At 39.4% G+C, this 14892-nt stretch overlaps 1 long non-coding RNA gene across 1 annotated transcript in view; it reads right to left on the reverse strand.

Moving 5' to 3' along the window:
• Window positions 1–1521: 1521 nt before the first annotated feature.
• LOC121043220 (uncharacterized) overlaps window positions 1522–14892 on the reverse strand; it is a 46022-nt gene continuing 32651 nt past the window's right edge. The window contains exons 2-3 of the long non-coding RNA XR_005796738.1: window positions 6599–6719; window positions 1522–1633 (exon numbers count right to left, since the gene is read on the reverse strand). This is a non-coding gene — a long non-coding RNA (uncharacterized LOC121043220). The remainder of the gene's footprint in view (window positions 1634–6598; window positions 6720–14892) is intronic.

Raw genomic sequence — 14892 nt, forward strand, 5'->3', positions numbered from 1 at the left:
GCTTATACCATTCTCTCAGCGGGGAAAGCTGTGCCTTCTTCCCTGCTGCACGAGCTCCCTTTGTTTGACCGACTCATACTCAGACTCTAATGGTCAGCTTTGGCATTTTACCATCTATCAGTGCCAATCCCTCACCCCAATTCCACCTGGTGGGCTCCCCTGTGTGTCCATGACAACCACCTCTTACCTCTCTCATTACATATGCCATGTGGTCCTATGATTCTCTCCCACTAGATTGTAAGCTCCTTGAAGATAAAGATGACCCACAAGTATTTGTATTTTTAACACATATCACAGATGAGGTACATGACAGATGTGCTGGATATCTTTTGTTCACACCCACCCTCAATCCACTGTCTGCACTCCTTACTCTACATCATGGAAACTGTAAGAATGGCATCAGAGGGGACTTTTGCTTTGTGATTCCACTTGGGTTTGGCTAGTGGGAAGCACAGGTAGGACATAAAAGACGAGATGGTGAGGTTGGGATGTTTTCCCCTTGGCTTTTTCCCGTAGCCAACCCTCCATGGGTTGCCTCTGTTTCCCTACTTAAGGCCACAAACTATCTCAGGATTCGAGCTACTGGTCCCTCCCCTTGAGTCTTCAAAACTATGAGTGATTAAGGGGTTCTCTTTCTTGCCCTGGGGCACTGCATAATTCTTTGTTGGTTCCATTAACCCTGGCCCCACCTTTATTAAACTCTCCCTAAATTGTTAATTCTTCCCTATTAGACACTGACTACTGTAGGTTGTTAATCAATATATGTTTTAAAGAATCAGCTATTGGATGAATGATAAAAATAGAGATTGAAGGTATGAGTGACTGCCATAAATAGTATTGGAGTGTTCCAGATTTGCCTTTACTGTGGTGTGTGAGTGTATTTTGCCTGGCTGGGTTGAACCAGACAATGTAAGATGGGTGGGGGGGCATCAGTTTGGAACTCATTGGGGTCCTGAAGTCAGCCAGAGGTCAGGTGCTGTAGGTTAGATCCAATTGACTGAGATAACAGTTGGGGTGAGATAAGGCATGAGCAGGAGATAAAGTGTTGATCGAGGGGGGCCAGAAGCACAAATAACCAAAGTCAAAGTATCCAAAGAAAGTACAGGAAGTGCTTGGATTTAGACACAGGGAAGGAATAGATGGGTCTAATGTTTAGATATAGAATGGGGTTTTCCAGAGAAGGCTTCATAGACATTGGCCTCTTGTCTCTGCATATGTGTAACTTTATGAGATGTACATTGTATGTATGTTTACTTGCACAAGTTTAACAGGTACTTACACATGTTTGATCACTAGTCACTCAACAAACTACATACAGCTATACATATATGTGCACACACACACACACACACACACACACATCAGACACAATTCTACTTCAACAGTTCATAGTTAGCATGAGTCTTTTGAAGTGGATGTAGAGATTTCAGTTGTGGTTTCCAGGGGATGCTCCTCTAAGAATTCCATTTTGTGTTTCTTTCAGACAAAGTAAAAGAAACTTGCATCTGTTTCTATGCTTACCCCATGTCTCCATCATGATGATCTGTTTTGCTATCTGCATCTGGATCAACCCATTTTGCTTCAGGGAATAGCCTTCTGTGTTAGTCCCCAGATCCTGCCATTGTCAAAGAGCCTGTAGGAAGTGGAATTAACATGGTTATGGTATTTTATGTCATTTTATTACTGAGAGTTTCCTTGTCATTAATGTCACCCTCACTCTTTTGCACCCAAGTCACTCTCCACCCAAGTCTGGATTTTAATATTTCTCCTGATTGAACTACTTAAATAAACTTAATTTTAAGCTTGCTTTTACCACAATCACTCTTAATAACTGCTGTTGTCCCTTATAATTACAGTAATCTCTTTGGCTCTGAGTGACTCATAACATTAGCCTTTAGTCCAATAAACCCTGGCAATTGCATTTGGCAGAAGGTCTAGAGTATTAGTAAGAAAATAGCTATGATGGCTGGGTCTGGTGGGTCAGAGCTATACTGAAAACTCAGTAAGATTAGGGATTCTCAAGATAATAAAATGGAAGGTTTCAAGCAACCCCAGCTAGATCTTGAGATTGGGAGGCAGTTTAGGAAAACCCTTTAAGTTTATAGTCTGTGAAATCAGACTATTTAAACCCTTCTCTGCTACCTGTAGGCCTTATGTCCTTAGGCAAGCTAGCTGAAGTTTCCATATTTCAATATCCCCATCTGTAAAATGGGTATAATCAGATGCTTACCACAACTGTTTCAATTGCTTCCATGCTGACTGATCTGTAACCAAGCCATATCACGTGTTAAATATTTTAGGTACTGCCCGAGCCATATAACCATAAAATAGCCATATCTTTAAAGCTTATTGAACGGTTTCAATTTTATTTCTTTTATTCCAATTCTATTCATATTTTTAACTTCAATTTTTATCATTACTTATTTCTTTTTAATTTGAGTATGGTTGACACATGATGTTTACATTAGTTTCATGTGTACAACATAATCCATTCATTCCACAATTCTGTATGTTATGTGGTGCTCACAGGTGTAGCTACCATCTGTCACTATGCAATGTTGTAACACTACCATTGCCATATTCCCTATGCTGTACTTTCTTATTCCTAGGACCCATTTGGTCCATAACTGGAACCCTGTATCTCTCACCTCCCTTCACCCACTTCGTCCATCCCCACCCTCCTCCCCTCTGGCCGTCATCAGTTTCATCTCTGTCAAAATAACCATAACTTATGATTTTTGTGTGAAGATTCAGTAAAGATTACTTTACTTAACCGAAGTAAAGCCCTTAGTACTGTACCGAGTACATAGAAAATACTCAGAAATACAGGCTGCTGTTAGAATTATTTTCATTTTTATTATTACTTTTCAGAGAGCTTTCATCTGGGTCACAGATATGTTCTCTCATAAAATCCTATGCTAACTATTAGAATTGTGATTATTATTCCATTGTATAGGTTAGAAAACCAAGACTCAGAGTGGTTGAATATTACAAAGCTAACAAGTGGCAAAGTGAGATTTAATCCTGGTCTATTCTTAAAACTTTTTACTACACCACATTACTTTGGACCAGAGAGAGCATTTATAACACCCAGAGTAAAATAGGGTTAGGGTCAGAATGTCCATAATTGTAACAATTATGAGAGATGGAAAAGGAATTAAAGAGCACTGAGCATAAATCCCATCCCACCAACACCTCAAATGTGCTCTCACAGTTCTTTGTTTTAATTATAGAACAGGACCTTAAATCCTATAAGTTCAAGTCTAGTCTTGGGAGCAAAGGCTGCAGAGGAGAGAACATGTACTCACACCTTCATTGATATGCATGAAGTACAAGAAAGAAGAAAGCAATTAAAATCTGTAGCCTTTCTTTTTTAAGAAATGCAGTGTATGCTGTGTTGTGCCACCTAGATCCTTCCCTGGAGGACCAAGGTATCTATTCCCCCAACTGCTGGGAGTGTTGATTGCCGCCAGCTCTCAGCTGAATCCCCTTGGAGCACTGCTATGAGATGAAGAGAACCCACTCCTCCAAGGTCAATCTCCTTCCTGGACACAGCTCACATCCAATGACTGGTCAATACCCAAGTACAAAGGACTGCAGATTTCCCCTGCTCTCTGAAGTAGCTCTTTCTTATGCAAACTTTTGTAAGCAGAAATGGGGTAAAGCAAAGAGTATCTCCCTGCTTTCTGAAAGTTCACAATATGCCACTCTGCTCTTAGGAAAGACCTACATTCGTATGGTAAAGGCTCTTTTTGAAAAAGCAAACTTCCTCTTTGGATTTCTTCCAGTTAGCAAGATAGATACGAAAGTAGGTCTTCCTAAATGTGATGTGGTGCAAGAGGAACTTCTGGAAAGTGGGGGATACCTGCATTCCCCTTGCATCAGTGGGGAGGGGGACAACTCCATGAGAGCATCCAGCTCCAGAACTGCCGCCTTCGTTGTGAGATCACAGGCTGCTAGGGTCTCCTTCTCTTTCAACTTGCTCCTCTGCTTTCACGACACCACAGTTATTCACCCCAACAGCATTACCCAGTGCATTTACTGCACACACATCAATGCCTCGGAGTCTATTTCCTAGGATACCCAAACTGCATGCAATGTGGGGTAGAGAGTGCATCTTTGTTGTGGCAGACAATTCCAGCTAATCTCCCTATTTCCGAGAGGGCTCTAATGACTTATCAAATATTTACTATAGTATCAATGAATATATCAGGGCTTAACAAATATCAGGAGCACTTTCATGAGCATCAGGATGCAACTATTTTGTTGATTTCCAAGGAGTAATTGAGCTGTCATGAGAGGCTAAGTCTGTGGTCTTGGCAGAGATCCAGGTCTCAATGAGCACATCCGTTAGCATTACTTTATCTCCAGGGTCTTGAAGGCTCAGGACAGTGTAGAAAAGTCTTAATTACCATTCACCAAATGGCATTTAGGGGGTTTCTTCCTCCCAATTTATTTATGACTATACAAGGCTCCCAGAGCGTTCCTGTTAGAGTTGGGTCCCTCTGGTCCTAGGTCACCCTCCAGATTCCATGTCAATAAGAGAACATTCCTGAAAGTTTTCTGGGTATAAAGATCACACAGCACATCACTGTACTTCCTAGGGGTGTCATGTATGAAGGGCAGAGAACAACCATCTTAGGGTTTTAGAACTTGGGTGATGTGTCACATTACGTCCACATTTCTGACCAAGTCTCCGCACCTCTGTGATTACAGCCACGTGTCTTACTCTTCACTCCTGAAAGCCACCCCCTGTTCTCTGCCCTGAGAATCCTGCAGGTTCTTTAAGGCTTAGATGAAATGTGGCCTGCATGCCATCTCGTCACAACTGATTACTTCTCTAAGGAATATTACTAAATATAAACTTCTTCAGAAAGCAATTGAACTTTACCTGTTCATAATTGTAGATAGAGGAATTTAACTTCTGAAAGTCTATTGGAAGCAAATAATCCAAAAGGGACATACCAATCTTTCCATATAAAGTCATAAAATTCCTAAGCATGACCATTAGAAAAACTCTAGTTTCCTTTTTACTCTTTTTCAGTAGGATTTCAGCTTCATCAGAGCAAGGATCATCATGTCTAGTTTCTTCACTTCTTTATCCCCAGTATCTAAAACAATGCTTAGCACATGGTAAATGTCAATTAATATTTAATGAATGAATAAACGACCCTTCCAATGTGCAGAATGTGTAGTGGAAAAATGAAACTGTGTTGAGACACAAAGAAATCTTGCCTAAAAGGAGGCTACTAACATATTTCTAGCTGGAAGAAGTCAGCATTGGAAAGATGCCAAATTCTCTAATAATCTATGAATTTAACCGCATTTCCACTTGCAAAACAAATTGACATTTTTGTTTTAGAACTTGAAAAATTATTCTAAATTTCAGCTAGAAGAAAAGAATAAAACAGCCCTTTCGTTTTAAAGAAGAGAAGTAGGAGAGGTTTTGTTCTGCTACATGCACCTGCACACCTACGTACACACGCGGAAATCACTGTGGTGCAGGACGAGAAGGATAGTTGGCCTGGTGAAGGAAGAGCTTGAATGCTGTAAGGTATAAAAACATGAGATGTGTTCCTCCCTGTTACTGTTAACTGTTACTGTTGAATCTTCCTTTCCCACTGGTTAGCAGCCATTTGAAGCATTATGATTATTAAAACAATCTATTTTCAGTCCAGCCCATTCTAAAGCTCTAATCTCAAACTTCGCCTTCCACCTTTCCTCCAGTATAGACTCAGTTTGTGGCTCTGGGGCCTCTGAGAGGTGGAGAAACGTGTGAAGTCTTCTCTAAATGTCCTTCCCCTGCCAGCACACCAGTGAAACCCATTCTGTGAGAGCCATAAGCCTGTATTTTCTGTGGAAATTTCATCTGCTACTAAAGAAGTTAGTGAACTCCCAATGAATCTATTGTATATCCGGGCCTAACAGTTAGGTTCTCAGTGACTCAGAACGACAATTTTTTGTGCGAGTAAAAATAAAAGCAGAGATTGGGCCTTTTAGCACCTTTCTGAAGATACAGCATGCAACATTAACTCCATTTTTAAAAACCCAAGTGTGAAGAGCATAAAAGGAATGATATTAAATTATCAACATGTACCATCTTCTCTCTCCTACTTCTCCCAAAGGATAGAGACATATTACTTGCCAGGTCAATTTGGGATCCTCCTTTATTTATATAGAATACAAGACTAAGGCAAAGGATAACATAAAACAAACCAAAAGGCCTGAGCCAGAAAGGCCAATGTTAGAGGAAAGACGGGGCTGTTTCAGCTGAAGAGAATAGGGGTTTTTGAGGTGCATGGAGTGGGAGACGGAAGAGATTTGAGACAACTGTAGAGAGGGAAAGAGAAATTGACAAGGAGTGATACAGGGAAGGGGATTTTTACAGCAGTTTTGCCAGCCTCCAAGAACGCAGCCACCACTTTAGAATCTTCTGCTACCATTACTTTTTGGGTTTTTTTTTGAGAGGTACTATACTAAATATTTCCATTGTTTTTAATTATTTCTAGTTACTGGACTATTGGTTTTTATGTGACTTTACAAAGCACTGGTTGCAAAACAGTTGGGTTATATAGGCTACATGAATTCTTTCACTTACCAAACATGCCATCTGTGTATTCTGGTCAGGAAGAATCATTCCAAATGCTTATGATGCCCTGATGCAGAGATAGTAAAACAATGATCTCTGAATGAATGCTCTGGTGGTTTCCCCAAAAGTTCTGTAAAACAAATATTGCATTGAAGTTATTTTCATTCTTAATAGCCTTGAACTTATCCTCAAAAATCCTAGGTTCATGTTTTAGTTTTACTTGGACCAAACTGTCATCTTCCTGAAGACAGGAAAGATGCTTTATCATCTTTTAATGTTGCTAGAATTTTAGCAGGTGGCCACCTGGGGCACATAGTAAACACTCAATATAAGCGGATAAGTGTGTAAGGCTTCAGCCATATCCAAGAAGTCCTTTGGTTGTCTTTATAAAGTCCTGGGTTAAAGATTCCCCCTATTATCATTTTGAATTGGTTCTTGAAGAATTTAATTACCTACAAGTTGGGCAGGTATGACTCTTCCTTAAGTGGTCATATCAGGTGAAGATCTGCACTCCCCACACACCCTGAACGCTACCTTAAATAAGAATAAATATTTTGAGTTTGCTTGAATACATGAAGAAATGAAAGAGGGAAAAGGGAAAAATATACAGGAAGGAATAGAGAAAGGAAATAATGAGAATTCAAGGCAATTCTTTAGGGAAAAAATCTATTCCAACAAATCCTTGGTTGAAGTAACCAATCAACATGTCCAAGAAACCTGAAAATATTATTTTTTTCCTATGTTGGAACATCTCTAGATGTTTTAGGCAGACTACTTAAATACAGGAAACAGGTAATACACAGACTTCCACTTTTCTCCTCTTATCACCATGGTTACTCTTATTTAAATTTATCAGCAATGTTGGACACTTAGTAATGTGCTCATATTGAAGAGACTAGATATGTTTATAGAGGATGAAGATTGCTAAACTATTTTTTTCCAGCAGATCAAAGCATTGCCAGTTTTTCCCTTCTACCTTTTTCCTACAGAGGGAAACACATCAAGTACCTTCTGAAGGTTCTCTGTTCCATCCCTAAGGAACTTCTCAGTAATGTTCTTTCATCATAAATTGCTGGGTGTTCTGAAATGTTTTCTCCCCTGAAGTTATAAGTCACAAGTTTCTGATGTTTTGTCTAATCTCTCTCTCAGCATACTGATTCTCTGGAGACAAGTGTCATGAAAATGCTTTTGGATAGATAAAAATGCATTTTCTCCTTTGTCTCCACTGACCCTGTTATTCAGAGAGTCAATATCTATAGAGATGGCAGGTGCATTACCTGAAACATGGATTTTTCTTCTCCAAGTATTGTAATTATTGATGCTTTGGACTCTTCCTGCTTTATCCGTCATACTAAGGCTATCCTTGAAAACATATTGCCTGAGTCTGGAGCTCATAAGTCAACATCAATGATAATAGAAAGCATTTATTAAAGACCATTAAGCACTTACTCTTCTAAAAGTGCTTTTTTGTGTAAAAACTTTTTCAATCCCCACCACAACCCCAGGAGATCAGATCTACTACTATCCTGCTTTATAAATGAGGAAAATGAGGCACAGAGTGGTTAAGTAATTTCTTATTTCAAATATAGCAAATGGTAGAGCAAGGGATTGCAATGTGGCATTTCCTTATAGATAGCTCCCTCGCACTAGAACGTACTGCCTCCAATGGCAGGAAATGGCATATAGGCAAGATTTTGTAACCCGTGTGTAACCTTCAAGGCCCCTGAGAATTGCATATAAAAATGTCTATACACTGATGTGCATACATGTTTGTGGTCATGTGTGCACTTTTCTGAGAAGAGACTCTACTGATTTCATTCAATTCTCAGAATGGTGTAAGGTTCCATAAGAAATGGTTCAAGAACAATACAGTGAAAAATAGTCTAGTGTTTGAGATCTAACAACTCATGGTTGTCACCCACTTTATTAAGCTATTACCAGCTTTAATTTTCCTGGTATGTTGTGCAAGGAATAACAATGCCAATGACATAGGGTATTGTAAGAACAAAATGACAGAATGCATACCCAGCATCTAGAAGACTGTCTTGCATATATATCAAATAAGTACAGGTCCCTTCCTGATCCCTCTAGAAGCCTCTAGGTAAAGGGGATGCTCCCCATCGATCAAGGTAAGTAGAGATGTCTTCATCTGCTTTCTTTCTCAGGGTCCCAGTGATCTTCCCTAAATATTTCCAGCCCAGAGCAGTAATTGTGAGTGTAGGTCAAGGGCACAATTCTGGTCTCTGTTCTAATTCTCACCTTTACACAGATGATATTCAAGTTTTTCTTCAGGCCCAGGTGAGTCTTTTAGACATTTCTCTTGGCAGAGGAACAATTAGGAAAGATAACAACAGAACAACAGCCTAAACCTTGCCATATTTGGGGTACAATTGATACTGCCTTTCTAAAAAAAAAAATGAAAACATTCCGAATTTCAAGGAAAAAGCAGGTTAAGCAAAAGAAATTGAAATGTGACTGTATTGCTCTTCTATGGCTGCTATCAACAACTTACTTCAAATTTAGCGGCTTAAAATCACACAAATTTGTTATCATATATTTCTGAAAGTCAGAAGTCTGATGTGGGTCTCACTGGGATAAAATGAAAGTGTCACCAGGGTTGCATTCTTTTCTGAAGGCTCAAGGGGAGAATCTGTTCCCTTATCTTTCCCAGTTCTTAGACACTTGCCTGCCTTCCTTAGCCCGTAGTCCCTGCCATATCCAAAGCCAACAATTGCCAGTCCGGTCTTTCCCACTCTGACATTGACTTTTCTTCTGCCTCCCACTCTACTTGCACTTCAGGATTCTTGTGATTACATTGGGCCCACCTGGAAAACCCAGGATATTCTTCGTATTTTAAGGTCAGTTGATTGGCATTCTTAATTCCCCTTTGCTCTGTCATATAACATATTCACAGGTCCTGGGGATTAAGATGTGGACATCTTTGGAGGGCTATTATTCTGTCTAACACAGTTACCTTCTAAATTAGGTCTATCATGACCACCCTATTTAAATTCCAACCTACCCGCACCTTCCTGATCTTTCCTATGAGTTTCAGACATAATTGCTGCCATAAAAGTATGACATGCTGGGGACATATATTTTATGGGATATACGGATAAAGGAGTCAAGTTGACCTGGGTTCGAATCCTACTTCTGCCATTTTTAATGTGATAATCTTTAGAAAGTCTTAGCATACATGAGCCTCAGTTTCATTGTTTGGGAAATGGTGATAATACTTCAACTACACAAGGTTGTCGTGAATACCAAAGAGGATAGTGTATCAGATGTAGCTGGCACAGAAACATACATGGCAAGTGCTCAATATTTATTTCCCTTCCAGCTTTCTTCTTCCTCCACCCTCTAATTCCAATCAAGCCCTGTTCCTTAATATCATATTAAGTATACAGTCTAAGGTTGAATATTGTTTCACTGCCTATACTACAAATTGTTTATCCATTCATTCATCCATGAACACTGGGTTGCTTCCAACTTTTGGCCATTGTGAACTGCTGCTATGATCATGAACATATAAATATCTCTTTGGAGACTCTACTTTCAATTTTTTCAGATATATACCCAGAGGTGAAATTGCTACATCATATGGTAATCCTCCCTTTAATTATCTGAGGGACTTTGATACAGTTTTCTGTAGTGGCTGCACCATTTTCCATTTCCACCAACAGTGCACAGTGGTTCTATTTTTTCCACGACTCGCCAACACATGTTAGTTTCTGGGGGGTTTTGATAGTAGCCATCCTTATGGGCATAAGGTAATAGCTCACTGTGATTCTGATTTGTATTTCCTTAATGATTAGTGTTTAGGCATCTTTTCATATGCTTATTGATCATTTGCATATCTTTGGAGAAACTTTTCTTCAAGTCTTTTGCCCATTTTTTTGAAAATTTTTTAATGTTTATTTTTGAGAGAGAGAGAGAGAGAGAGAGAGAGAGAGAGAGAGAGACAATGTGAGTGTGAGAGGGGGGCAGAGGGAGAGGGAAGAGGGAGACACAGAATCTGAAACGGGCTCCAGGCTCTGAGCTGTCAGGACAGAGACCCACAAACTGTAAGATCATGACCTGAGCTGAAGTCAGAGGCTTAACTGCCTGAGACCTCCAGGTGCCCCATCCTTTGCCCATTTTTAAAATTGGGTTATTTGTTCTCTCTTTGGTGAGTTGCGGGTATTCTTTACATATTCTGTGTATTAACCCCTTATCATATAGATAGTTTGCAAGTATTTTCTTCCATTCCATAGGTTGCCTTTTTGCTCTGTTGATTGTGTCCTTTGATGCAAAGACACTTGTAATTTTTATGTAGCCCAGCTTATCTGTTTTATCTTTGTTGCCTATGATTTTGTTATCATGTCAGTAGTGAAAATCATAAGTCCCCCTTTAACTCTAACACACCCATGCACACACATAGGCACACACATATGCACACACACACACACACACACACACAGTCACAAGAGCCAAGCATTTAAAAAGAAGCATTGAAGAAATCACTGAAGCCACTACCACCAAACAAAAGAGCAGACAAAAAAAAAAAAACCAAAAAACAAAAAAAACAAACCGGGGCACCTGAATGGCTCAGTTGTTTAAGTGTCAGATTCTTGATTTCGGCTCAGGTCATGACCTCATGGTTCATGAGATCAAGCCCCACGTAGAGCCCTGCACTGGGCTCTGCACTGGGCATGAGCCTGCTTAAAATTCTCTGTCCCTTTCCCTCTGTCTTTCCCCTGCTTATGGGTGCATGTGCTCTCTCTCTCTCTCTCTCTTTCTCTCTCTCTCTCTGTCTCTCTCATGGAAAATCCAAAACAAAGAAAGAAACTTGTCTATTTTTGAGAAATCTCCTTCTTTTGTGATCAGAAATGTGCCACCTTCATTTCTTACGCCGTCTTCTCCTTGGAAATAAACGTAAGGGAATAAGAGCAGCTGTGCTACAATCCTGGCAAGAACAAGGAAGTTGGAGCCAGTAAATCAATATTCTTGCCATTAACTAGCTGTTTGACCTTGGGCAAATCATTTTCCCTTTTTAGGTCTCATGCATTGTATCTGAGATCCCTTCCACCTTTAATGCTCTGTGCCCGCTTGGTTTCTCACATGCAACATAAAAGACCATATTCTTGGTCCTATCTCTTGTGACACCATTGTTGGTGGGTTTACTAGCACACAAATGTCCCTCTGACCACTCTCTTGAGTGAAGTCTCCCTAATTGGACGAGAGACAGTGGGATTTTCTAGCCAACTGCTAAATCTTTTATTATGGTCTTCCCACACCAGGTGCCAATTGATGGGTATCAAGATAGAGAGTTTAAAGCTGATTTGTGACCCCCTTTTGACTCCCTTGATGTCTGCAGGTGTCTCCCTGCCCCCCCCATCCCCGCCATAATCATTCCTGGCTTTCAGACCTCCTCCTCCAGCTCTTTTGGGGAGTCCTGGAATTTTACCATTGATCACTTGCCTCAACTTGGGTTTGCTCTCTGTCTTTTCTTGTCTTGGGCCAAACCACCCTTTCTTAGACTCTACTTTTATACCTGTCCATCTAAGACCACCAAGGTCATACCCATCCACTCTCAGAAAAATGACTGTTTTCTGTATTTCTTCTGTCTGAGATTGGTGAAAACTTTACACATAAAATCAATGTCTGGAGCAATTCTGATCCACTCAAATTCAGAATTGTCCTTAGAATCTAATATTCTAGATCACAGGTGAGCCAGAATCACATAACAATGGTGATCTCAGCTCAGACCCAAAAGTACTCACTATTCCCACAAATAACTTGATTGATGCTATCTGAGCTAGTTTAGATTATAATTAGAAGTTTTTCTCAAGAAAAACTTGATGAGCCAACTTTTATTTCCATACATTCCTAGCCTGTTCTTGTTTAAAACTACTGTGGCAGAACTTACAGTGGGTGGTGACAGGTGTGCAATAAATAGAAATAACAGATAATGCTCCAAGCATTTTCATTTGTCTGTAATGTGTTATCACACTTAAGTTTGAAAATGAGAAGTTCTGATGTTGGGAATTAGTAATAACCAAACTCCAAAGTCATAGAACACACACACACACACACACACACACACACACACACACATCCTAAACCCAGAAGACTACTAAAGAAACTTCCCTTTGCCAAGTTTCCCTGTGTATTCACATACATGCACCTGCATATGTGAGCACATGCTCTTATACATGCACACACACACACACACACACACACACACACACACGTCTCTTTACATGAAGAAATGTACACTCTTCCACATCATGATGCTAAGTGCCAACCTAAATCAGGTCACTTTTCTTTCAGCAAGTGTGTTGTAAAATACATTTTATTTCGGTAATGGAATAAACACAGATACTCAAACCACTAATGAGGCAATGACATCCCTTTGACACCTACTGATTTCAAAATGCCATCACCAGGGTCCTGAATGTGGAACTAGATTTCAACTTGGGAGCAACATTGTGCTGAAGATGAATCTGCGTCCCAGGCGATTGTTGCCTGTCTCCTTGATTTAAATTCCTAGTCTGACTCTAACATATTGGGGAAGACAGATGCTGACAGAAGAGTAGGCATGGAGAACAGTGAGACAACCCCAAAATGAGGCAGGGTTTAGCAGCAAAGTCCACCAATTTGGACTGCACACTAGGAAGCATGCCAGATGGAAGCTTAGAACCCCCAGGAAATTAAATCAGGCCTTTCTGACAACCTGGAGAGACACAACTAAGACAAACAAAGACCAATCACAAGAGCAACAAAAATTAGAAGACCAGGTTATTGCTTTGGAGCTGACATCACAATCAGAACTATACATCATGGAAACTTTGTGCTTTCTTTCCTGGATACAGAAAGACTAAGTATATTGCTAACTTGGACCCAATTGACCAACGGTGGATTTCAGACTTCTAAGACTTCTGTGTTTTCTATCATGCTGGTTGAAGAAAGCCTATGAAGTAACTTGAATGCTATGCTGAAAGCGTTTCAACTTTATTCAGTAGGCAACAGGGAGCCACTGACATTTTTTGAGCAATAGACTGATGTATTATCACCTTTTGGTAATGTCTTTTCACTAATGAATTTGGTTTGTTTTTGTCCCAGGAGGAGAAGGATACTGTGGTTAATCTTTTCAAATCCTTTTTTTTAGAAAGAGGGAGACAATAAATGTATAGAAGTATAAACAACAAAAAATAAACAAATACATAAAGTGTGTTTCCAGTAAATAAATAAATAAATAAATAAATAAATAAATAAATAAATAATAAATCCAGAGAAACAAGAAGCATGAGTCATATAAATCATAGCCAACCAGAGTTCCAAACAATTTTCCCCTACAAAAGCTCTTGATAAATGGTCAATAAATGTTAAGTGGGGTATTATTTTGTAGTTAATTTCCTTCATTTTCGAGTTTTGTTCTTCTAAGTGATTTCACCAACTACTTTATAATTGTGGCATGTAGGAACATATCCATAATCTTCTTTTTTTTTTTTCCTACAGCAGGAGTATAGTGCAAAGATCTTGATTCAGAGAGCTAAGTGATTTACTGGAAGACCTATGAGATGATTCTGAAAATACAATTCAGATCTCCTGAGCTTTCTACTTTTTTAAAGTTAACAGTTAGTGGTAGAAAAGAACATTCAATTTGATTGAAAAGTAACATACATATGATTAAAAAATTTACAGTCCAACGGGCTGTTAGGTACCAAAATTTACATTTATTTTTTTTCTTCAATGGTAATAATTTAGCATCAATTAACACTACATTAAAAAAAATCCTTTGTTTTATCTTTCCTGTCTTTGTGGAAAACTCCCTCTTTGCCTGCTGATTTTTGACAACCTGTTGGAAGGTAATGATAGCACAGATTTTCCTTTGAGCCATATTACAGCACAGTTCCCTGACAACTTTGTCTCTGGCTAAACAAATCATTTGCGCCCTGCCTGATTTGTTTCCGTGTTTGTAATTCAACTGCAATTTGTTCCTTCCCATGGTTAAATGAAAATGTGGTCATCAGATGCAATCCTTCCTGTTTGAGAGCCATAAATAACACGTTTCTGAAGTGCAGCACATAAATATTTTACTAACCACAATATAGGTTTGTAGGATAAGGCAGAATGAAAGTGGTAAAGATTTCCTATGGATTCATTTTTACAGGATTTAGATGCCATGTTATGGTTTGGTGAGTTCATTAGGCTCATTAAGAAACTGTTTCTCATCTGAAGAAACAGAGTAATATAAACCTGTGCTTCTCAATTCCTTGACATATCAGGTTTACATTTGCTTCCTGGTTGAGTTTGGATGT

This window comes from Herpailurus yagouaroundi, unplaced genomic scaffold, assembly GCF_014898765.1.
Source record: "Herpailurus yagouaroundi ecotype Mexico unplaced genomic scaffold, PumYag 186, whole genome shotgun sequence".
Classification (NCBI taxonomy): Eukaryota; Metazoa; Chordata; class Mammalia; order Carnivora; family Felidae; genus Herpailurus; species Herpailurus yagouaroundi.